The 8,378-nt window shown below is 37.3% G+C and overlaps 1 long non-coding RNA gene and 1 pseudogene across 2 annotated transcripts; one reads left to right on the top strand and one right to left on the bottom strand.

Moving 5' to 3' along the window:
* Positions 1-1,463: 1,463 nt before the first annotated feature.
* LOC110770092 (uncharacterized) lies at positions 1,464-5,330 on the bottom strand. Of its 2 annotated transcripts, none has more exons than XR_015833019.1 (4): positions 4,748-5,330; positions 4,493-4,654; positions 4,011-4,094; positions 1,464-2,707 (listed from the first exon to the last, which is right to left on the bottom strand). It is a non-coding gene; the product is annotated as an uncharacterized LOC110770092 (long non-coding RNA). The 2 variants fall into 2 exon arrangements; XR_002528686.2 differs by having other exon boundaries at positions 4,493-4,651.
* LOC148297819 (U5 spliceosomal RNA) lies at positions 2,066-2,174 on the top strand (annotated as a pseudogene).
* Positions 5,331-8,378: the final 3,048 nt, after the last annotated feature.

Raw genomic sequence — 8,378 nt, 5'->3', positions numbered from 1 at the left:
AAAGCCCATGTCCATATTCAAACGGGCCGGGCCGGGCTCGTGCCGTGCCCGTGCTCGTGCTCGTGCTCGTGCTATACTCGGGCCCAAGAACCAACCCATTTAATTTGAATTTTTTTCACTTGATTTTTTTTTTCCACTAGATAATTCAAATTATAAACATTAAAAATATAATTAGAGGCAAGAAATTATGAACTATTTGAAAACATTAATCAATCAAACATCCAAACAATATGAAGGGGCGGAGGGCAAAAAATGTCCAACTCCACAAAGTCCACTTGAACTTTTTATCTTTAAACAACTTATTATTTTATATGTGAAGAAATGTTTTGCTTTGATTATAGGAGAAGCGTATATGTCATATGTATTGATTAGATATCAAGTCCAATGTTGTTTAATTAATTTGTAGTTGATATGTTTAAATAACTAAGGACCCAAGTAATTTCCCTAAAATGAAAGACATCAAATATATGTTTATGATTTTTTTTTTTTTTAAAAAAAACCATATAAACAATGACATTAGATGTCAAATTATTGCATTTTGACTTTTTGAGAAGAAAAAAAAAATGCTAAATGGGCCGTGCTTGGGCTCGTGCCTGGGCTCGTGCCGTGCTTGAAGCGGGCTCAGGCCAAGCCCGGCCCATGTCGGGCCATGGGCCGGCCTGGTCCATTGGACCTATTTCTTGATCTCGGCCCGGTCCAAGTTTTCGTGCCGTGCCGAGCACGGCTCATTAATATTCGTGCTCGTGCCGTGCCGTGCCTCATTTAAACGGGCTGGGCTCGTGCCGTGCTGGGCCGGCCCGTCCCGTTTGACACCTCTATGCACTAGATATGTAAATGAAAATATATAAAAATAATAATTCTTATCTGTTTGGAATCTTGTTGTTCAGCTTCCTTTTGTTGATGCACTTCTTTCCATTTGATAAGCCTATGTAAGAAGAGCTTTCGTACTTGAGACGAAACTGTGCTATCTCAAGTGGTTAGAGACTCGTGCTGATAACGTGTTATATAACTAAGGGGAAATTGTAGAGAGAATTGGAAAGTAGAGGAAGACAATAGAAATTATTGTTCAATCAACTTTTATTTCTCATCTTGATAAGACCTCTTATTTATAGGCTTATAATGGTAAGAAGACATTAACAACTCATAAGTTACAAGCCCATAACTATGGTATTTAGTGTATAAATTACATAGAATTAGAAAGGGTGAATGCTAAGAGGTATGGTGGTCATCCACCAACTCATGCATTTACAACAGTTTGAACGGTTTAGAACATTTTACGGCATTCTCTGTCCATATCTCTCAACCAATGATATTTTATACTATCTTAATTCTCTGTCTTAACGAGAGAAAAATAGGATATAGTGAGGCTGGATAAGAATGATGATAAGAATGATATAGTGCAGACATACCACAAGTTTCAATGATTGATTATCTAAGAGAAAGGTAATGGCCATTAACATTATTTACAAAAGGAAAGGTTCCAAATCAAAATACTTTTAAAGTCCGAGTAGGCATGAGAAGTGAAGATATGAATGATCTAAAAAAACCCACATAAAAAAGAACGACAAACCAACAAATGAGAAGCTACTATATTAAGCATCTTGAGCTTCACTTCCAAACCACCGAGTCGTGCAGTGAGCACGGAGCAAATTATTCTTCCGCCTTTTACTAAAGAATAGGATATAGTGAGGCTGGAAACGGTAAAAAGGTTTCCTACAGGTATTTTTATAACGGATTTTAATCAGCAAGAACTTGAATGAATGGACTAATGGAGACAGTTGTTGAGAAGTTTCAAAGGAGAAATATGAACCTGGTTTGGTTCATTTGGGAGGAGTGCTCAACTCACCTTTCAATAGTTTCTATGACCTGAATGGACCAACGAAGACAGTTGTTGGGCATAAAATGTTTTTTTTATTCCTTTCAAGGCGAAAAAGTTTGCGAACTATGCTTCTTTAGTCCAGCTGAGAATGATGGAAACCTTAAATCCCACGTCGCATGGGAAAGACAAAGCTAGCATCGTAGAGCAAGTATACATGCGTATTGAGCCTTCCCTTGCAAACAACGGAGCCCTGCAGCGAGCTCATATATTCTTTCGCTTTTTTCTAAAGATTACCGTGTGCACGCCGCATATCAGGGCATACGCCAATTATTGGAAATGGCTCTTCATTCTCAGTCAAGCCCTATGACACCAACAGAAACGTTTTGTTAGTAAACTTACAAATGCTTTTTTTCTGTGAAAACCTTCGAGGCTTTTGTATTGACTCTGCTCAAACCAAGATTTTAATGCTGGCTTATTTCAGAATGGATAAAAATAACAGAATGCAGAAATGCCACAGCTCAAAGCTGCAATCTAGGATTGAACTGTTGTATCACATTGTGGTAATCAAAATGGGCACATTGTATACAGAATGATATATTTTATTTCATTTCTTTATATCAACCATAACCAAAACGTAGGTGATAGCTAGATTTATGGGAGCTAATTAAAAATCTGATCGAGCTCGATACATTATCTCTTCCCTATCAATGAAACGCTCCAGCAACTCTTTCTCTTGCAAGACTAAGCAATCTTCAGACTTGCCGAAGATGTCATAGCGCCGTTTGGCAACATAATCATTGACAACCTCTCTCTGAGGAGTTGGGATTACCATGAATGCGCTTAAAGCAGAGTAAGGGAAAGGCAAGTATGACAATACTTTCAGTGCAGCTGCACAAACATATAAACTGAGAAATTTAGACCACATTTTCAAAAGATTACAAGCGAAAAATATGAGATGCAGACTAAAAGCAAAAGCACTTGCAACTGATATGATTTGCATTCATACATTCATATGCATAAAAATCGGCCCAAATTCGATTAGTTTATCATGACTAAAGTCTTGTTCACTCGAAGCCAAGAGCCGAAAGTTTTTCTCAAACAACAAAGTTTAGAACTAGAACTATGCACAGAATAATAAGTCAAGTTTTAAAATAAGTTTCTTGCTACGATTTTTATCAGAAAAAGAAAAAAGAATCCCTAGAATCTTAAAGACATCCATCCTGACGAACCTAATGGTATCAACCTTCAGAAATGGTGTGGATGTAAGGTTCAAAAGCGTTCCTCTGCGTTTTGAATTATTATGGCCAAAGAAAGTCTAATAAAGGGAAACTAAAACCAACTTCCTTTGATTTGGAAAGATGGGCTATGGAAAGGTTGCAGTAAGACTAGATTGCCTATTACTTATACAAGGATCAGGGATGTCTACCTAACCCCAAATCCAAATATCTGGGAAGTGAAATAGTTCATTCCTGTTTTATTCATAGCTGTACAACAAAAATCCAACATGTTTATTATAAAGCCCATGCAAAGAGCCATGATTAAGCAGTTAAAGAAAATCAGATCTAAATTAAAAGTGTATAAATTGTGTTCTTTGATTTGGAAAGATGGGCTTTTCTAATCTTGTGTCTGTCTCTCTCATATAAAATTTGCATTTTCCCTCAAAGTTTTCATAATTGATTTTATTTACAAATGCAAAATATCAAAATCCCCATGCACAATCCAGAATCAAATACCAAAAGAATGTGGAATGTCTAGCAATAGCCTTTACTCAGATTTTGCAATGTCATTCGATATTATTCCTTGTCACACCATATGAAGAAAACCAACCCTTATGTGCTCCCTATCTAGAAGAGTTACAGATACCAAGGCCCACATTATTATTAGTACCCATTTTTAGTTTTGTTACTTTACTAAGGCTGGTAACTGAGCAATGAATTAATTTTTCAAACAAGGGCAAGCCCATGAATAAAGGTGTGAACTTAAGGTGAGTGTCATGAGAATACATAGAAACCCAAAACCAACCTCAATGCAAAGTACTAGTAACAGGCAAAATAGAAACGCTGAAGAATACAACAAATTTTACTGGTAGATAGTCAGAAATAATAAAGTGATAGCATTTCCAAGACAATTGTTCTTCATTTTCTCTAATGACGGTATTCCAGTTCAGAGATAGCCCTGATTATGAACTCACCAAATTATCTGATGCAGGCACTTCATGGGATCTCCTTTCAAGCGCATCCGTGACAGATGCTCCACCTTGCAAAGATGCTGGATCCTGAAGTGAAAAAAGAAATAAATTATACTCCCAATCTATAGATAATTAGTACGAGATGCACGGAGAAGCAACTCAAATTAATTCAAAAACACCTGTCCAAAAAAGCTTGAGCTCAGACTAACTATTACATTCTTCAACCTCAAAGTTAAAAAGTGTCTCTGTTGCGCATAGTACATTGTCTCTCTTACTCCAGAACATGCAAAGGAGCTGACAACTACCAAAAATAATCTATAATACAAGATACAAGCACAATCAACTGCTATGCCATAAATGATAAATCTCACTGGTCCATTGGAAGTCTAATTAGGAGTTTAATTCCAAATGGGCACACGTAAAAAATTTTCCTTTTTGAAATCGAAATCGGAAAACGAAATTGAAGGTAGCAAGTGAACTCTTACTTGAAAAGGGGAATGCATAAGCTTGCCAAAAATATCGTCCTTCAAATCTGCAGCCGCGATTGTGTAAATGGCATTCGTAAGTCCACATGAACCAAGATACTCTTCAGTGTCCTTAGGCAAAGAGTACCCTTTGTACACACTAATCGGAGGATCAAATATCTACTACAATTCCAAACAAAAAAGAAAGGGCGAAGTGAAGTGAAGTTCAAGCACATTAAACCCATTTAACCCAGAAAAAGAAAAATGTAAAATTACCGAAGAACTAAGCTGAGCCTGACAATCGCCGAAACTCTTATAAACACCAACAATATCTCCTTTGCGCACTACATAGAAGGCATCTTTTGCCAGCTCCACAACCGGTTCAGCTTCTGACTTCCTCGGTGAACGAGACTATGTCGTCTTGCTGCTGATGCTGCTGCCGGCTTTGCTTCGAGATCAGCAGAGCTGAACATGGAATCAAGTTGATTCTAAGTTGATGCACTTCACCCCACACGAAAGGTCCAATTTTCTTTTCCACGAACAAGGTCTGTACAGAAAACTCGTCGCCACGAACCGACCCTTCGTTCTGAAAATGGCGGTTGCGTATGACGAAACGTGCGACAAGCAGTTCATCACACACGCAGCGTCAGGATGGATTGTCCAGGTTTCTGAAACAGAGCCAGAGGAGGCAGAGAGATAAAAAAGGATTTGGGTTTGACTGGGCACGAATAATGGATTTTCTCTTACTTAATTGTGTCCTAAAATTTGAGAACATGGTGATAATTAAAGTGTTTGGTATTAATTAGTACTTGGGCACAAAGAATAAAGTGCACTGATTTTTCAACTTCCTTTTTTATAAAATTGTATGTTCTCGCTAGATTGGATTAGATTGGATGGGGAGTGGGAAAATCACCACTCAACGCACACATGACATATTTGCTAAAATAATTGGGTAGGCCTTCAATACTAGATTTATCGATCATTGAGAAATAGTTTATACAAATTTAAATTTAATGTATAATATTACCACATATTGTTTTTCTTTCCTTTTTTTCGTGAAAGAAAAGGATAGTTGATATGATAACTTAAACATCTTCTCTATAAAATAAAAACTTAAACACCATGACAAGACTGAAAAGAGAACGTTCCGAATGAAATAAGGAGGATTGCCACAAAAGGTTAAATAGTTTCAGGAAAGAATTTTTTAGTATTGAAGCACTTTGTAGTGTTGAAACACTCGCCGCCATTGCCATCAACAGATGTTCCAAAACTAGTCAAAGGAACCAACAACTTGCAGAGGATGCCAATCTTATTACTTCTGCCCTTGTATGACATGAGGTATCTAGCCTTCACCCGAAGAGCAAGCTGCAAGTCAATACTATAGACACCAGCAACGGTCTCGGATTTACACTTGCAAAGCTGAGCTTCTTCAAACCGCACCAACTGCTTACCTTGACCCAACAGATTATGCAAAACGGTGGTGTTTTCGTGGCCTTGATAAAAGGGTGCTAATATCCCACCACCCAAACTCAAGAGAGCAAACGTCTCATGTCCACACATTGCAGTGGCTTGGATGTCACGGTACTCTATGCCTACCCTTTTATTAGGGTTTGTTATTGTGATGTCAAGAGTAAGGTTGTCGTGGAGACTCTGGTCGGTGGGTGTGTCGAAGGTAAATTGAGTAAGAAAGACATTTGTGACGCTGAACTCGGGTTCTTGCAGATTGTAGAAGAGAACGAAACTGAAACATGCAAAAACGACTAGACCTGGAAAACATACTCGGAACAAAATAGTAGGATAGATTGCCCCTCTACGGAGCATAATGTAAATAATATATATATATATCTAAGGCTCACTCCTCTTAACAGACAAACAAAAGTAAGGAATTGATTGGGTAATGGAAAGTTTTAGAGAGAATCAAATCCTATGAAATTGGAAGACGCCAAAGTGGGGATGAGGAAACAATAGAATGGCAACAAATATATGAGAATTTTCTAGTCCAAAGATGGGGTATTTATAAAGAAGTACATAGTGCTAAACCCTAGACATAATTACAACAAAAGAGAAAACCCAATTACAATAGGACTATACAAACAAGACCCAATTACAATAGGACTATACAAACAGACAGGGGCGGAGCCATAGCCAGGCCTGCCATGGCCCTGGCCCCCCATTTAATTTTTAATCTATTGTAATATATTATAAAATATATATGTTATAGCAATACAATTACTGTAATTAGATTAGTGATGGCCCTCCCAATTGAAGATAAAAAATCTATGTGGAAGTGATTTTGAAATTTTGTCCCCTCCATGCTAAGAATCCTAGCTCGGCCAATGCAAACAGACAAGTTTGACTCCCAAAAACAAGGCAAGTTTGACTCCAAAAAATTAGTCATGTTTTTGGAAATAAAATAACGTTATAGCATTCCATTAAAAATCCCTACTTTTTAGCATTTATATTTAATTCCTATTATTTGGGCACCTATTATTTGGGCACCTATAGATGAGTTGTGGGTGTGATCGCCGTGTTGACTGTTGGGTTTTACCGGAGGAGGAGGAGGAAGAGGTGGGGCGAGGGCGAAGGCTAGTCGGGGTGGGGATCGAGTGAATTTTTTTTTTTTATTGGTCTGAGGGATCGAGTGATTGAAGAACCCCTTTTTTTATTGTTTATTATTTTAAACAATAAAAAGGGCAAATACGGAAATACAATTAATGTTCTTTTGTGTAATTAAAATATTGATTTAAGTGAGAGAGCAATGACACTTGTCAAGAGTAAAATGGAGAAGGTCCAAAAGAGAAAGTTAGAGAGAATGTTGCTAGCATTCCCCTAATATAATTATGAGAGAGTACTATTGCTCATGATGACATGACTTGAAAGGAAGGGATAAAAAGCATACATCGTTCCATTCTTTATTTTTTTTAATTCGGTGACTATTCCACCAAACATGCCTTTTTTATATCCTAAGAAGGTTTGAGCAAACGCATCATTTCATTTTAAATGAAACTCATATACTAAGACAACATCGATTTAATGAGAAACCCAAAATAAACAGCACACATCTTCTTCCTGGTGCATCTTCTTCCTCGCGCATCTTCTTCCTTGCGTAGCGTCTCTGTGCCAGAAAAAGAAGTATGCAATTCTAACTAGACACACATTTGAAGGAGTCTTGTCATAATAGATGCGATTTTTCACTACCAAAGCAGGAAAGCCTCTTTGAGAGGAGGTGCAACTACACCTCCTTGTGCCTTAATAAATCCGCCACTGTATACGATTAATGAACTATTGATAACCATTAATGTGTGTGAGATAGTTTTGTCCGACGCATTATAAGAGCAACGTTTTTCATGAAAAAATAAAAACGTGTGTACACATTTATTAACAATCGGCCACAAAACTTTAAGGGTAATGATTTCCCCACACTTTTTTTATTCATTTACACTCCTTTTTTAGTTATAAAATAGAGTGTAAGTGAGTAAAATTGGAGTGAGAAAATCACCACTCAACTTTAAAATTATAAATTGGTATGTCAAATATTCTCGGAGTATAGGCAGAACATTTATGGTATATATCCCATGCAAAATTTGAAGTCATGGAGAGGGCCACGTTGTGTGTATACAAATTGAATAAATATAATATTAATTAATTATGCGGTCCCAATATATATAGTGATTGATTAATTATCACATGCTAATTAACTACAAGGTTGTGATGCAGACGATGAAGTGAGGCGGCGGTCAACGGGTCAGCAAGATAGTTGACACTCTTGGCTAGGCACCACGACAACAAGAGAGAAAATAGTATAAGATCACTCAATTACTCTTAATAATAGGAGATTAAGAATTAATACAACATACACACTACACACACATGCAACGGCGGACCCAGGAATTTTTCAGCGGAGGTG

The sequence above is a fragment of the Prunus avium genome, chromosome 1 (assembly GCF_965620075.1).
Source record: "Prunus avium chromosome 1, drPruAviu1.hap1.1, whole genome shotgun sequence".
In the NCBI taxonomy this organism is placed as follows: domain Eukaryota; kingdom Viridiplantae; phylum Streptophyta; class Magnoliopsida; order Rosales; family Rosaceae; genus Prunus; species Prunus avium.
Note: the sequence above shows the minus strand (reverse complement) of the source record. Positions and strands in the feature narration are given on the sequence as shown.